Source organism: Bombina bombina, chromosome 8 (assembly GCF_027579735.1).
Source record: "Bombina bombina isolate aBomBom1 chromosome 8, aBomBom1.pri, whole genome shotgun sequence".
Lineage (NCBI taxonomy): Eukaryota > Metazoa > Chordata > Amphibia > Anura > Bombinatoridae > Bombina > Bombina bombina.
In genome coordinates, this window is record NC_069506.1 from 279,984,032 (window position 1) to 280,002,284 (window position 18,253).

Sequence of the window (18,253 nt, forward strand, 5' to 3'; positions counted from 1 at the left end):
ATGGGTGAGTGCTTGCTGCTGTTACATGTATGTGGGTGAGAGTTTTCTGCTGTTACATCTATATGGGTGAGAGTTTGCTGCTGTTACATCTATATGGGTGAGAGTTTGCTGCTGTTACATCTATATGGGTGAGAGCTTGCTGCTGTTACATGTATGTGGGTAAGAGCTTGCTGCTGTTACATGTACGTGGGTGAGAGCCTGCTGCTGTTACATGTATATGGGTGAGAGTTTGCTGCTGTTACACATATGTGGGTGAGAGCTTGCTGCTGTTACACGTATGTGGGTGAGAGCTTGCTGCTGTTACACGTATGTCGGTAAGAGTTTGCTGCTGGTACACGTATGTGGGTGAGAGCTTGCTGCTGGTACACGTATTTGGGTGAGAGCTTGCTGCTGTTACACGTATGTGGGTGAGAGCTTGCTGCTGGTACCCGTATGTGGGTGAGAGCTTGCTGCTGTTACACGTATGTGGGTGAGAGCTTGCTGCTGTAACACGTATGTGGGTGAGAGCTTGCTGCTGTTACACGTATGTGGGTGAGAGCTTGCTGCTGTTACACGTATGTGGGTGAGAGCTTGCTGCTGTAACACGTATGTGGGTGAGAGCTTGCTGCTGTTACACGTATGTGGGTGAGAGCTTGCTGCTGTAACACGTATGTGGGTGAGAGCTTGCTGCTGTTACACGTATGTGGGTGAGAGCTTTCTGCTGTAACACGTATGTGGGTGAGAGCTTGCTGCTGTAACACGTATATGGGTGAGAGCTTGCTGCTGTTACACGTATGTGGGTGAGAGCTTGCTGCTGTAACACGTATGTGGGTGAGAGCTTGCTGCTGTTACACGTATGTGGGTGAGAGCTTGCTGATGTAACACATATGTGGGTGAGAGCTTGCTGCTGTTACACGTATGTGGGTGAGAGCTTGCTGCTGTTACACGTATGTGGGTGAGAGCTTGTTGCTGTTACACGTATGTGGGTGAGAGCATGCTGCTGTTACACGTATGTGGGTGAGAGCATGCTGCTGTTACACGTATGTGGGTGAGAGCTTGCTGCTGTAACACATATGTGGGTGAGAGCTTGCTGCTGTTACACATAAGTGGGTGAGAGCTTGCTGCTGTTACACCTATGTGGATGAGAGCATGCTGCTGTTACACATGTGATTGAGAGCTTGTTGCTGTTACACGTATGTGGATGAGAGCTTGCTGCTGTTACACGTATGTGGGTGAGAGCTTGCTGCTGTTACACGTATGTGGGTGAGAGCTTGCTGCTGTTACACGTATGTGGGTGAGAGCTTGCTGCTGTTACACATATTTGGGTGAGAGCTTGCTGCTGTTACACATATGTGGGTGAGAGCTTGCTGCTGTTACACGTATGTGGGTGAGAGCTTGCTGCTGTTACACGTATGTGGGTGAGAGTTTGCTGCTGTTACATGTATGTGGGTGAGAGCTTGCTGCTGTTACATGTATGTGGATGAGAGCTTGCTGCTGTTACACGTATGTGGGTGAGAGTTTGCTGCCGGTACACGTATGTGGGTCTGAGTTTACTGCTGTTACACATATGTGGGTGAGAGCCTGCTGCTATTACATGTATGTGATATGACACTAATACACTCTGTAAAACACCATCTCCCACATCCTATCACATTTACAATTGCATTCTGACAAACTTATGGATACAGTTTAGGAGAATAAAGGTCTCTATAATGACACAAGCAGAGCTCAGGTCACATCACACAGGTCTGTCTGATGTGCACAAACTGACCCTGCCCGGCAGGTTCTTTGACCTTTTATCAGAAAGAGCACAGCCTATTGCTCTTTTGAATAGAAACTGCTATTTTGAGTCCATTATGAGACTATAGCCTATTATACTCACGTCTTCTGCTTCTCTTCCAACTGAATCGGCACACAGAGCCGGCTATTGTTGTTGGGTATTTAGCACGTTGGAGACAATGACTGCTGTGACTTTAGTGCAGAAACATTTACTGGATGTTTTGTTGTGAGGATGAGGTTTTGTACTCTTCATGTGCAGATATTTTACAGGACACTAAAGCATTTAGTTTACATCCATTAACTTAGATTCCAGTCTTACTACATAACTAGATTGTAAGCTCTGAGCAACAGGGCTATTCACCTATCAAGCCTGTGTATTAGTCACATATATTACACCTCTTACTTATGTAGTCAGACCTACAGCATATTGGGCCACTTTTCAATTAAATGATGTTGATACTAAACATGTCTGTTAATAACTTTTCCCACTTGGTAAAAACTGTCCGGTATTAAAGCCAGTAAACACTGCTACACAACTCATTGATGGCATTTAGTATAACAAAATCACTTTATTTTAGCATGATACACAAAAGCAGTCCTCAGTTAACCAATCACAATATGTTTGATGTAAAGAACATAAACCTAGATGTGGTGTTTAACACATTCAAAACATTCACAAAATAATAACTATCATAGGAACAAAGTATCATTTTTTTTATTAAACATGCTTTAAAAATAATAATTTTTCAAACCTACATTTTAGAAGTGTGTGCTGAGTAGCTGATTGTAGTGTGTGCTGAGTGTAGTGTGTGCTGAGTGTAGTGTGTGCTGAGTGTAGTGTGTGCTGAGTGTAGTGTGTGCTGAGTGTAGTGTGTGCTGAGTGTAGTGTGTGCTGAGTGTAGTGTGTGCTGAGTGTAGTGTGTGCTGAGTGTAGTGTGTGCTGAGTGTAGTGTGTGCTGAGTAGCTGAGTGTAGTGTGTGCTAAGTAGCTGATTGTAGTGTGTGCTGAGTGTAGTGTGTGCTGAGTAGCTGAGTGTAGTGTGTGCTAAGTAGCTGAGTGTAGTGTGTGCTGAGTAGCTGAGTGTAGTGTGTGCTAAGTAGCTGATTGTAGTGTGTGCTGAGTGTAGTGTGTGCTGAGTAGCTGAGTGTAGTGTGTGCTGAGTAGCTGAGTGTAGTGTGTGCTAAGTAGCTGATTGTAGTGTGTGCTGAGTGTAGTGTGTGCTGAGTGTAGTGTGTGCTGAGTAGCTGAGTGTAGTGTGTGCTAAGTAGCTGATTGTAGTGTGTGCTGAGTGTAGTGTGTGCTGAGTAGCTGAGTGTAGTGTGTGCTGAGTGTAGTGTGTGCTGAGTAGCTGAGTGTAGTGTGTACTGAGTGTAGTGTGTGCTAAGTAGCTGAGTGTAGTGTGTACTGAGTGTAGTGTGTGCTAAGTAGCTGAGTGTAGTGTGTGCTGAGTGTAGTGTGTGCTGAGTGTAGTGTGTACTGAGTGTAGTGTGTGCTGAGTAGCTGTGTGTAGTGTGTGCTGAGTAGCTGAGTGTAGTGTGTGCTGAGTACTGAGTGTAGTGTGTGCTAAGTAGCTGAGTGTAGTGTGTGCTGAGTAGCTGAGTGTAGTGTGTACTGAGTGTAGTGTGTGCTAAGTAGCTGAGTATAGTGTGTGCTGAGTGTAGTGTGTGCTGAGTAGCTAAGTGTAGTGTGTGCTGAGTAGCTGAGTGTAGTGTGTACTGAGTGTAGTGTGTGCTAAGTAGCTGAGTGTAGTGTGTGCTGAGTGTAGTGTGTGCTGAGTAGCTGAGTGTAGTGTGTGCTGAGTAGCTGAGTGTAGTGTGTACTGAGTGTAGTGTGTGCTAAGTAGCTGAGTGTAGTGTGTACTGAGTGTAGTGTGTGCTAAGTAGCTGAGCGTAGTGTGTGCTGAGTGTAGTGTGTGCTGAGTGTAGTGTGTACTGAGTGTAGTGTGTGCTGAGTAGCTGAGTGTAGTGTGTGCTGAGTAGCTGAGTGTAGTGTGTACTGAGTGTAGTGTGTGCTAAGTAGCTGAGTGTAGTGTGTGCTGAGTGTAGTGTGTGCTGAGTGTAGTGTGTGCTGAGTGTAGTGTGTGCTGAGTAGCTGAGTGTAGTGTGTGCTGAGTGTAGTGTGTGCTAAGTAGCTGATTGTAGTGTGTGCTGAGTGTAGTGTGTGCTGAGTAGCTAAGTGTAGTGTGTGCTGAGTAGCTGAGTGTAGTGTGTACTGAGTGTAGTGTGTGCTAAGTAGCTGAGTGTAGTGTGTGCTGAGTGTAGTGTGTGCTGAGTGTAGTGTGTGCTGAGTAGCTGAGTGTAGTGTACTAGTGTGTACTGAGTATAGTGTGTGCTAAGTAGCTGAGTGTAGTGTGTGCTGAGTGTAGTGTGGGCCGAGTGTAGTGTGGGCTGAAGAGCTTGCAATTAGTCCCAGGAGAAGCAAGGCATTACTAGGAGATAGCTGCACATAAATGCCTCTTGTTATTGGCTCACCTGATGTGTTCAGCTAGCTCCCAGTAGTGCATTGCTGCTCCTTCAACAAAGGATACAAAAAAATGAAGCAAATTTGAAAATAGATGTAAATTGGAAAGCTGTTTAATTGTATGTTCTATCTGAATAATGAAAGAAGTTTAGATTTCATGTCTAGGTTTGGTAAAGCAATTTACTAATTTGTCTGCAGTGCATGCATATTCACGTGCCGCTGTCCTGCGCCATTACACAAATACTAACGGGTAAGTTATCCGGCTATGTGGAGCAGGTTTGCATAAGTGAGCAAGAACTGCGTCTTTTTCCCTCTGCGCCACCTCAGAAGTGCTGAGATCAATCACTCCGAGACTCGCTTGTTTTGGGGGATTGACATTCCCTGCCCCACTGGTTGTGTCCCGGAGCAGGGAACCCTCTTGTGCAATGAAACATTTCAAGTGATGATAAATGTACCCCTAATTATTACATGATTCCCAGAATCCTATGCTAGGCACGTTCATTCTACCTGTTTATATGGGGTATCGGACAGTCACTCTGTGTATATGGGGTATCGGACAGTCACTCTGTGTATATGGTGTATCAGACAGTCACTCTGTGTATATGGTGTATCAGACAGTCACTCTGTGTATATGGGGTATCAGACAGTCACTCTGTGTATATGGGGTATCAGACAGTCACTCTGTGTATATGGGGTATCAGACAGTTACTCTGTGTATATGGTGTATCAGACAGTCACTCTGTGTATATGGTGTATCAGACAGTCACTCTGTGTATATGGGGTATCAGACAGTCACTGTGTGTATATGGTGTATCAGACAGTCACTCTGTGTATATGGGGTATCAGACTGTCACTGTATGTATTTGGCGTATCAGACAGTCACTCTGTGTATATGGGGTATTGGACAGTCACTCTGTGTATATGGGGTATCAGACAGTCACTGTGTATATGTGGTATAAGACAGTCACTGTGTATATGAGGTATCAGACAGTCACTCTGTGTATATGGGGTATCAGACAGTCACAGTGTGTATATGAGGTATCAGACAGTCACCCTGTGTATGTGGCATATCAGACAGTCACTCTGTGTATATGGGGTATCAGACAGTTACTCTGTGTATATGGGGTATCAGACAGTCACCCTGTGTATGTGGCATATCAGACAGTCACTCTGTGTATATGGGGTATCAGACAGTTACTCTGTGTATATGGGGTATCAGACAGTCACTGTGTGTATATGGGGTATCAGACAGTCACTGTATGTATTTGGCGTATCAGACAGTCACTGTGTGTATATGGGGTATCAGACAGTCACTATGTGTATATGAGGTATCGGACAGTCACTCTGTGTATATGGGGTATCAGACAGTCACTCTGTGTATGTGGGGTATCGGACAGTCATTCTGTGTATATGGGGTATCGGACAGTCACTCTGTGTATATGAGGTATCGGACAGTCACTCTGTGTATATGAGGTATCAGACAGTCACTGTGTATATGGGGTATCAGACAGTCACTGTGTGTATCGGATAGTCACTCTGTGTATATGAGGTATCAGACAGTCACTGTGTGTATCGGACAGTCACTCTGTGTATATGAGGTATCGGACAGTCACTCTGTGTATATGAGGTATCGGACAGTCACTCTGTGTATATGAGGTATCGGACAGTCACTGTGTGTATATGGGGTATCAGACAGTCACTCTGTGTATATGAGGTATCAGACAGTCACTGTGTGTATATGGGGTATCAGACAGTCACTGTGTGTATATGGGGTATCAGACAGTCACTGTGTGTATATGGGGTATCAGACAGTCACTGTGTGTATATGGGGTATCAGACAGTCACTGTGTATATGGGGTATCAGACAGTCACTCTGTGTATATGAGGTATCAGACAGTCACTGTGTGTATATGGGGTATCAGACAGTCACTCTGTGTATATGGGGTATCAGACAGTCACTCTGTGTATATGGGGTATCAGACAGTCACTGTGTGTATATGGCGTATCAGACAGTCACTGTGTGTATATGAGGTATCAGACAGTCACTCTGTGCAGGGCCGTCTTTAATATTGACTGGACCCTGGGCAAAAAATGTCTTGCCCCCCCCCCCCCCCATGCAATTTCGCTCTCCACCCCAACATCCCAAAAAACAACTAAATCAATTTTTTTTTTAATTATTAGCCCAGCAGTGGATCATCCACTGCTGGGCTAATCATTTTTAAAAAATGAAAGAAATTGCAATATGTGAAACTGGACCTAAGCAGTACTAATAAGTAAATAAATATATAAATTCCTCCACTGTGGATTCATTTAATATTCTTTTGAATGTGATTCTGGTGTGAGGTTAGAGATTAAAGAGATTTAGGGCAGCCAACAGGAGCAAAGCAAGGTAAAGACTGAGGAGGAAGCATAGAGGTGCAGACAAATATAAGTTTACTTACTGGAACAGCATAACTACTATGGGAAGCTGTAAAATCTGAGACAGGGAGAAAACAAAAACTATGAAAATAAAATTTACATTAATGTGTGAAGTATCAGCATGACACTATACATCAGCCACAGCAGTATATGTCACTTATTTGCTAGGAACAAGTTCCCTCTCACCCTGCACTAGACAATGCTGCATGGGGAGGGGTGTGTGTGCACTCTTATTCTTCCCACTGACACCTTTCTACAAAGCACTGTTCCCCTAACAAACTTCAGTTAGTTGATCTTAGGGCCACAGCAGAAAGAGCAGGGCTAAGGGGACCAGCAGACTGGATGCTGTCTGTCCAAGGCTGCATGGATACAGTGTGAGATGAGTCACACAGCCTCAAGACTGAAGAGAACAGTGTATGCAGCTGCACAGATGCTCAAATCCTCACGTCCTTGCCGCTCCAGCTTTCTGCTGCATGCGCCTACAGTCAGCCCTACCCAGAAACAATCCCCACCACCAGAGCAGTGACCTGGTAACAGTGGTAACCCCAGTAGGACCTTTTCTGATGCAGTGGGAATGGCTGGATGCCGAGTTAGGGCTTTGCATTCAGTGCTGCACAGTACACATCTAAAACAGCACATGGCAATAGCTTGGCATGTCACATGACACCAGCACGGTCTGGCACAGTTTAAAAAAAAATATATATATATATATATATATATATAAACACTAAGTATTTTGACTGTGACAGTATTAGGACTGAATGTGTGTGTTTCCCATATCATATGGTATGAACCATACATTTTTTATTTTTTTTTATTTTTTTTTTAGGACTCTTGGGCCCCTCAAAAAAACTGGGCCCTGGGCAGCTGCCCCTTTTGCCCTGTGTTAAAGACGGCCCTGACTCTGTGTATATGGGGTATCAGACAGTCACTGTATGTATTTGGCGTATCAGACAGTCACTCTGTGTATATGGGGTATCAGACAGTCAGTGTGTGTATATGAGGTATCAGACAGTCACTGTGTGTATATGGGGTATCAGACAGTCACTCTGTGTATATGGGGTATCAGACAGTCACTCTGTATATATGGGGTATCAGACAGTCACTCTGTGTATATGGGGTATCAGACAGTTACTGTGTGTATATGGGGTATCAGACAGTCACTGTGTGTATATGGGGTTTCAGACAGTCACTCTGTGTATATGGGGTATCAGACAGTCACTCTGTGTATATGTGGTATCAGACAGTCACTGTGTGTATATGGGGTATCAGACAGTCACTGTGTGTATATGGGGTATCAGACAGTCACTCTGTGTATATGAGCTATCAGATAGTCACTGTGTATATGGGGTATCAGACAGTCACTGTGTGTATATGGGGTATCAGACAGTCACTGTGTGTATATGGGGTATCAGACAGTCACTCTGTGTATATGAGGTATCAGACAGTCACTGTGTGTATATGAGGTATCAGACAGTCACTGTGTGTATATGGGGTATCAGACAGTCACTCTGTGTATATGGGGTATCAGACAGTCACTGTGTGTATTTGGCGTATCAGACAGTCACTGTGTGTATATGGCGTATCAGACAGTCACTGTGTGTATATGGGGTATCAGACAGTCACTGTGTGTATATGGGGTATCAGACAGTCACTGTGTGTATATGGGGTATCAGACAGTCACTCTGTGTATATGGGGTATCAGACAGTCACTCTGTTTATATGGGGTATCAGACAGTCACTGTGTGTATATGGGGTATCAGACAGTCACTGTGTGTATATGGGGTATCAGACAGTCACTGTGTGTATATGGGGTATCAGACAGTCACTGTGTGTATATGGGGTATCAGACAGTCACTGTGTGTATATGGGGTATCAGACAGTCACTCTGTGTATATGAGGTATCAGACAGTCACTGTGTGTATATGGGGTATCAGACAGTCACTGTGTGTATATGGGGTATCAGACAGTCACTGTGTGTATATGGGGTATCAGACAGTCACTGTGTGTATATGGGGTATCAGACAGTCACTGTGTATATGGGGTATCAGACAGTCACTCTGTGTATATGAGGTATCAGACAGTCACTGTGTGTATATGGGGTATCAGACAGTCACTCTGTGTATATGGGGTATCAGACAGTCACTCTGTTTATATGGGGTATCAGACAGTCACTGTGTGTATATGGGGTATCAGACAGTCACTGTGTGTATATGGGGTATCAGACAGTCACTGTGTGTATATGGGGTATCAGACAGTCACTCTGTGTATATGAGGTATCAGACAGTCACTGTGTGTATATGGGGTATCAGACAGTCACTCTGTGTAAATGGGGTATCAGACAGTCACTCTGTTTATATGGGGTATCAGACAGTCACTCTGTTTATATGGGGTATCAGACAGTCACTGTGTGTATATGGGGTTTCAGACAGTCACTGTGTGTATATGGGGTATCAGACAGTCACTGTGTGTATATGGGGTATCAGACAGTCACTCTGTGTATATGAGGTATCAGACAGTCACTGTGTATATGGGGTATCAGATAGTCACTGTGTGTATATGGGGTATCAGACAGTCACTGTGTGTATATGGGGTATCAGACAGTCACTGTGTGTATATGGGGTATCAGACAGTCACTCTGTGTATATGAGGTATCAGACAGTCACTGTGTGTATATGGGGTATCAGACAGTCACTGTGTATATGGGGTATCAGACAGTCACTGTGTGTATATGGGGTATCAGACAGTCACTCTGTGTATATGAGGTATCAGACAGTCACTCTGTGTATATGGGGTATCAGACAGTCACTCTGTGTATATGGGGTATCAGACAGTCACTCTGTTTATATGGGGTATCAGACAGTCACTCTGTTTATATGGGGTATCAGACAGTCACTGTGTGTATATGGGGTTTCAGACAGTCACTGTGTGTATATGGGGTTTCAGACAGTCACTGTGTGTATATGGGGTATCAGACAGTCACTGTGTGTATATGGGGTATCAGACAGTCACTCTGTGTATATGAGGTATCAGACAGTCACTGTGTATATGGGGTATCAGACAGTCACTGTGTGTATATGGGGTATCAGACAGTCACTGCGTGTATATGGGGTATCAGACAGTCACTCTGTGTATATGGGGTATCAGACAGTCACTGTGTGTATATGGGGTATCAGACAGTCACTGTGTGTATATGGGGTATCAGACAGTCACTGTGTGTATATGGGGTATCAGACAGTCACTGTGTGTATATGGGGTATCAGACAGTCACTGTGTGTATATGGGGTATCAGACAGTCACTGTGTGTATATGGGGTATCAGACAGTCACTGTGTGTATATGGGGTATCAGACAGTCACTCTGTGTATATGGGGTATCAGACAGTCACTGTGTGTATATGGGGTATCAGACAGTCACTGTGTGTATATGGGGTATCAGACAGTCACTGTGTATATGGGGTATCAGACAGTCACTGTGTATATGGGGTATCAGACAGTCACTGTGTGTATATGGGGTATCAGACAGTCACTGTGTGTATATGGGGTATCAGACAGTCACTGTGTATATATGGGGTATCAGACAATCACTGTGTGTATATGGGGTATCAGACAGTCACTGTGTGTATATGGGGTATCAGACAGTCACTGTGTGTATATGGGGTATCAGACAGTCACTGTGTGTATATGGGGTATCCGACAGTCACTGTGTGTATATGGGGTATCAGACAGTCACTGTGTGTATATGGGGTATCAGACAGTCACTGTGTGTATATGGGGTATCAGACAGTCACTCTGTATAACTTACATGCTGATAGCAATAAAGATTTTATATCAGATTTAGGCCTTAACCACTTAGCAGAAATAACAACCTTCTCTGGCAGCCGCATGGTTAACTGCATAGTGCAGACACTGAGTAAAATCTAAACCAAGATGCTTTTTTTTTCAACTGGAAAGTTTCTAATATAAAGCACAATTCTTTATTCCCAAAACAGACATCTGTGTAAGCTGAATAGCAGTTATCTCACAAACGTAACAGGATCTGCCCATGTCACACTGAGAAAATTAGGTCCCCATATTGCACATAACTACATATAGAAGCACTCACATATAGCGGCTTATTGCATACATACCTGCGCCTGCTGTGTCGCTGGAGACAGCTTGTCTGGGTGCCAGATTCCTGCAAGACAAAACATATAAAATATCAACATGAAGTTAGAAACTGGGAACTTGAGTAATTCCACTGGCTACAGTGATTCTACATATTGCTCTGCGCAGGGGGCAGTGCCAGCTACAGACAGGGGCATTCTGCAACACTGGCAAGTTTAGTGTAAAACAAATACAGCCTGTAACGTGTGTTACCCTCATATAGAACTCACTGTATGGTTTACTATACACAAGTGCACTATAACCATACTTAACCCTTTAGCTTACCAAAGAAGAAGGGAATATTTTGCAGCACACTGTTGCAGCCAAAGGGTTAAAATAGGCACATGTTACTTACTGTTACACCCTGTGAATAATATGGTAAATGTTACTTTAGAGCGAATCCATCAATAAGAAGCAGGTATGTTAGAGGGCTAATGAGGGGGGTTTGTGGTGTGTGACATTGGGGGTAGTGGTACCAGGTCTATGTGCCATCTTCTGTCCTCACCAGTGAAACCAACACACCAGTGACAGCAAGTGAGATAGCCAGGACACCAGAGAATGTTTATTGTGCGGCTCTGGAAAGTGATACAGTCTTTTCTCAAATAAATTCTTCTACAAAAAGCATTTGGGCCTTTTATTTGTTATTTATTTTTGTTATTTGAGCCCCAGAATCCCACATCAGCTCCTAAATGCCTTCTCATTGGTATATGCCCCTGAATTGCCCCTCACTGGCATATGCCCCAGAAATTTATCTCACTGTCATTTGCCCCAGAATTGTCCCTCACTGGCATAATCCCCAGAAATGCCTCTCACTGGCATATGTCCCCGAATGGCCCCTCGCTGGCATATGCCCCAGAAATGCCTCTCACTGGTATATGCCCCTGAATTGCCCCTCACTGGCATATGTCCCAGAAATTTATCTCACTGTCATTTGCCCCAGAATTGTCCTTTACTGGCATATGCCCCAGAAATGCCTCTCACTGGCATATGTCCCCGAATTGCCCCTCGCTGGCATATGCCCCAGAAATGCCTCTCACTGGTATATGCCCCTGAATTGCCCCTCACTGGCATATGCCCCAGAAATTTATCTCACTGTCATTTGCCCCAGAATTGTCCCTCACTGGCATATGCCCCAGAAATGCCTCTCACTGGCATATGTCCCCGAATTGCCCCTCACTGGAATATGTCCATGAATTGCCCCTCGCTGGCATATGCCCCAGAAATGCCCCTCACTGGAATATGTCCCTGAATTGCCCCTCAATGGCATATGCCCAAGAAATGCCCCTCACTGGAATATGTCCCTGAATTGCCCCTCACTGGCATATGACCCACAAATGCCTCTCACTGGAATATGTCCCTGAATTGCCCCTCAATGGCATATGCCCAAGAAATGCCCCTCACTGGAATATGTCCCTGAATTGCCCCTCACTGGCATATGACCCACAAATGCCTCTCACTGGAATATGTCCCTGAATTGCCCCTCACTGGCATATGCCCCAGAAATGCCACTCACTGGAATATGTCCTTGAATTGCCCCTCGCTGGCATATGCCCCTAAAATGCCCCTCACTGGAATATGTCCCTGAATTGCCCCTTACTGGCATATGACCCACACATGCCTCTCATTGGAATATGTCCCTGAATTGCCCCTCACTGGCATATGCCCCAGAATTGCTTCTCACTACATTGAAGGTGTAATGTAAATGATCCCTTTACACAGTACTGTATGACAATACAATTTACATGTGTCAGCAGATACATACAATAGTGACTTAAACGCATCATTAATACACCTATAGGAGGAGGAGGATTGTGGGTATATGATACATGTATATGCATTGTTTACTGTATATGTATTGTATAGTGTTAGAATATGTATGTAAAATGTAAGCGTGATTGTACTAATCTCTATTGTGTCCTTAGGAGTGTATTTTTACTTATGTTACGATTGCACATTCTCAGTATTCATATTTACATAATATTGAGAACACGGCTGCACGATCGTGTTTTAATGTTTGCGAGTCATTGTGAGTAATCCAACATTAATAATAAAACCAAAAGGTTAAAAATAAGGGCTAAGTGCTCTAGTGACAACTAGTGAAGTTGTGATGGAATGAGTCTAGATGTGGTAGTCTGGGAGATATTAAAGTTAGAACCAAGCGCAAACACACAGACTATGCGCTCAAAGGCATCCTCCTACCTGCGTACTGCTGGGATTTAACCCAGTCAGCCAATTTCTAACTTAATCCCTATCAGTAGGCTAACACAGCATTCATACAGTATCAGTGTGTCTATTAGAATCGCACTCTTATGCTGGTGTGCAAAAAAAGTAATTAGGTAATAACAGCGGTGTGGCGCTAATAATCATTACTGTGGTCTGCAGTGTACATCAAATTTCTTTATAATTATACGGGCAGATCTAAGCAAACTAATAATGCTCCTTGAGCCTAGAGAAAATTCAATTAAGTTCTGAGTGCATATCGTCACTGTTCGAACTAATTCTCTATATTATTGGCACTATTTGCACATAAGTAGTGTACGGCTATTAACCATATGCACTATAACGCTACAAGACAGATCCACTATTAAAACGGCAGATATTGCAACCAACAGGCATAAGTTATCAGTAGCTGTTCGTTCACAATGCTAGAGCTCTAGAGCACGCCCACCGACGCGTTTCGTCACTGTACGTGACTTTGTCAGGGCATAGGCATTTTTAAACTTTTGGTTTTATTATTATTGTTGGATTACTCACAATGACTCGTACATAGAAACAATTGATGATAATCTGTTTCTTTAGTGTGATCCAATTTAAGTGAATTGTCTGTCTTTGTATAAATGTTAAATAAAGTGTTAATTTTAACTCATTCTAAATAAGTAGAAATACACAACACAAAAGATTAGTGCAATCACGCTTACAGTTTACATACATATTCTAACACTATACATATACAGTAAACAATGTATATGCATGTATCATATACCCACAATCCCCTTACTCCTATAGGTGTATTATTGATGTTTTTAAGTCACTATTATATTGTATGAACTGGGGTTGACTTTCTGCTGACACATGTAAATTGTACGGTCATACAGTACTGTATAAAGAGATCAATTACATTACACCTTTGATGTAGGTGACAATGCTGCTTTGAAAATATCGCTAGTATCAATAGCAGCATCGTCACTCCCTGTATGGTAAAATGCCTCTCGCAGATGCTGCTTTTAAACAGTACTGTTGGCCCTTTTGAATATTTTGACAGCTTTATAGACATCACAACAAATCTATTTTGAATATCTCGCTGCCTTGCGGCACTTTCGATCATCAGGGCCCCTATGAGATCTCACCAGACCAGAGAGCTTTGTTACAGGAGATTTGAGAGGCACCTGGGATATGTAAAAGGTACTCAGGTCTGTGCCCTTATTTGGGTCTTGGAAGGGATAATAGATATATCCATCATTAATGTGACAAATACACAGCTGAGCAGACACATTCCAAATCTTCCTATAAAGCTCAATAGCATTGTCCTTAAATGTCACACTTATTGTATATAAGTTTAAAGAAACGCAGATAGCTTATCCTTGGAATGCTGCTGTGAAGGGCCGGCAGCCAAGACCACCAGATGAGGATAAATATTACACTTTGTCTGACATATAGACGCCAGTAATTTGTACAAAGAGACAGCTACACATCTGAGCAAGCTCCTTCTATACAGTGTGCTTTTGTCACAAATCCCAGACCTGAAATGATAGTGTGACACCAAGGAGTGCAGTGACAAACTCCTAATGTTACATATCGGAGGCTTGTAGTTACAGCTAGGAACATTTAAAGTATTTAGCTTCCAGTCATCCTGTATATATGAGTCAGTAATGTGCAATGAAATGCTCACGCAACATGGCCGCCAGAAACAGAAGCTTAATAAGCCCCATGAAACCATAAATCACAGCTCAAATTAAACATAAAACAAACAAACAAAACAAATATATTTCTGTTCTATTCTATCTCCTCCAACAGCCTGTTGTTGTTTTCTCATATGTTTCATGAGCCAGGTGCACCATATACCCATGAATACCCGGGAGTGTGAGAGATGATTAGTTTCCTGGCAAAAAAATTGTGGGCAGAGGAACCAACATGCACTGAATCACCTGGTGAGATGGGATGAGGGTAAATTTCTAGGTACAGAGAAAGCACTGGCAGTTTGCCTAGTAACAAATGTCACATTAATGCTCCATAGCTGGATCACACATGGGCACTTGTACTCATTGTAATGTAAGATGATAAGAAGATGATATTAAGGTGATGAGAACCAGCAAGTGGCCCCGTCTTTCTACACCTTCCTGCCATCTTATCCCATCACCCTCTTCACCTTTTTATTTTATTTAACCTCCCTCCCTTTTGTATACAAGTAGCCCCAATATATATACTCTGAGCCCACACACCGAGTACAGGTGCACAGTAACACATGTATACAGTCAATGCAAATAAACCCACTGGGGCATATTTATCAAAGCGTCAATCTCAGTGCATTCGCCGGCGTCAATACACTCGCCAGACATCACTGACGCAGATCCACATACAATCCCCTTATTTATTAAAAAAAAACATCAAAAACATGCGCGTCAAGTACGGTGCAAAGAGTTGCGGTTATTCTGGTTTTTCCCAACTTTATTTATACAATTTTATTACTGTCCATGAACAAGCACTTTTCTCTAAAGCTAATCTTTTATTTTTCATCTGTTAATGTCCAAGGAATAGATAGATTTATACCTCAACAAACAATATCTCATAGAAAGATATTTTTTATATTTTCTTCTTATATGATACTTTCACATAAATGAATGTGCATTTGTTTTTCTAGAAGTCATGATATGCTTTTATCTCATGCTTTTTTTAAATAAATGATTATTAATGCTAGAATTTGTACATATATCTTTGCACATACTTGTGTGTGTGTGTATATATATATATATATATATATATATATATATATATATATTTTTATATATATATATATATATATATATATATATATATATATATATATATATATATATATATATACAGTATATATGTGTGAATTATGTCAGAAATTTTTGCAAACATATTTACATGTCCCTAATTTCCTTTTTTGTTCTAAACAATGTTGTCTGTCATATCTCTGTCTTTATTTATACCACTATATGTATATAGTGTAAATGTATTATTATTCTGAGCAGGAATAATGGCGAATATAACATGTAATCAGAAAATCATATGTATTTATTTGCAATCAATGGATCAATGGTTAACCCCAAAATCTAGTTTTAAAAACCACCCCTACACAGGTGTTATAAAATAGGCTGGCATATAAGATGACATTTCTTGCATAAAATGAAATTCAAGAGAAGGAAGAAATACACTGAAAATAGCATGACATTAAAAAGGTGATTTTAATTTCTGCTGTATCTGAATCATGACAGTTTAATGTTATGTGGGCTATCCCTTTGAGCTATCAGTTTAAGATTATATTGAATCAAACATCAATTCAAATTTAAAATCATTGTCTTAAATATTACACTGTCAGCATCAATGTTTATCTTTAATACTAATTTCACATCTACATACTTTCAAAGTATAATACACAATGTAACAAATGGCTCTTACAAGTTCTAATGAGTGATCAATGATACAAGTATCGAGCAAATTGATTAGTTAGTGATAGTTTAAAATGTATATTTGAATCAGATTGGCTGATGTCATAAATCATTTGATTATACATATTCCAATCAAAAGTGGTTGAAAAATTCACTAGTGCGTGGGTTGTATAGGAGTTTGCGTCATAATTGGTGTGAAAAGTGGAGAGTGGGACTTGTTATACATGGCTTAAGCATGGTGCACATAGATTTTTCACAAAAAAGAAAAAGGAAGTTAGCTATATTATGTTGAAATTTATTTCATTTTTATCTCAGTGCAACAAGTTTGGGGCAAAACTTTTTAACAAATTTGTAGAAATAATATTGTCCCCTTGCTTTGTAATGAGAGACAAATTTGTAACATAATCCATAAGTAGTAATGCTTCATTCTCTTGCAGCATCGAACATAAGCTTTCTGTCTTTTCAGTCTCCCATTGATTTCTATGGCATCTGCAGCCTCAAGGGTGGCGGATTGGAAACTAGGTACGCTGCGTCGGAATAGACGCAAGTGTACCTGTTAAATGTTTGATTAATTTGGAAAAGGGTCAAATAGAGTTGAATCTGAATTCGAAAGATCCGTAATGACGCAAGCATCAATCTGCGTCGGATTGAGATTGCAGGAGCATACATTACGTCACAAATTTCAACATTTGATGATCTTGACGCTTTGATAACATTCGGCGGATCAATCTCACGACGTGGGATTCAAGCGAATTTTCAGTTAACTCTTTGATAAATATGCCCCTATATGTCTATATACCAAACAAAATGTATACCCTCTGAGCCCACACACCAAGGGCAGGTGCACAGTAACACATGTATACAGCTGATACAAATAAACCCTATATGTCTATATACCAAACAAAATGCATACCCTCTGAGCCCACACACCAAGAGCAGGTGCACAGTGACACATGTATACAGCTGATACAAATAAACCCTATAAATGTATACCTTCTGAGCCCGCACACCAAGGGCAGGTGCACATTAACACATGTATACAACCAATACAAATAAACTCTATATGTGTCAGGGTTTGCCATGTGCTGCTGGCAGCCATTTTACTCACCTCTCTTCCTGACTCTGGTGCATACTGTGTGATGCTGCTCATTTCCTGCATTTCCTTTTATGGCCAGACTGGTGTACATCATCTGTGTGAGACAGGATGCAGTCTCAGAATTGTGATGTCATCACTTATTATTTAAAGGGCCTCTGTTCAGTATGCTTTCCCTTGCGTTGTCTCAGACCTGTTTGTGAGAGCTCCTGTGTATTACCTGGCTCTCTGACGTCCCTCCTGGTTCTTGATCCCTGGCTTGTACCTGACTCTGCTGTTCTCCTTGTTCCTGATTCCGGCTCGTCTGACTATTCGCTTTGGCTCCTGACTTGGCTCGTCTGACTACCAGTTCTGGTTTTGATTCCTGTCTTGTTATTTGACTTGTGGACATTTTATTATTTTTTGCTATTAATAAAGGTGTGATTATTTTTGCACTTCTTGTCTCAGTCTGATTCCTGGCACCCTGACATTACGCAAGGACCATGAATCCTGATGGTGCTAATAATCCACCTTTACCTGCCATAATTTCCAGGATGGATGAACAGGATCACCGTTTGGATCAATTTGCACCATCCCTGCAAACCTTGCTGACTCGCACTGCACATTTGGACCAAAGTGTCCCGCAAGCTATGGGTGCTCCTGTTTCCGCTGCTGCACCTAGTCCTACCAGGAGCATGTCCGGTTCTGCACCTCTTCCTCAGCGATATGGAGGTGATCCTAATCAGTGCAGAGGGTTTTTGAACCAGG

At 42.2% G+C, this 18,253-nt stretch overlaps 1 protein-coding gene across 1 annotated transcript in view; it reads right to left on the bottom strand.

Moving 5' to 3' along the window:
• CDON (cell adhesion associated, oncogene regulated) overlaps nt 1-18,253 on the bottom strand; it is a 454,734-nt gene that overhangs the window by 325,153 nt on the left and 111,328 nt on the right. The window contains exon 2 of the mRNA XM_053691402.1: nt 10,765-10,811. The gene's annotated coding sequence lies outside the window, so the exon portion shown is untranslated. The remainder of the gene's footprint in view (nt 1-10,764; nt 10,812-18,253) is intronic.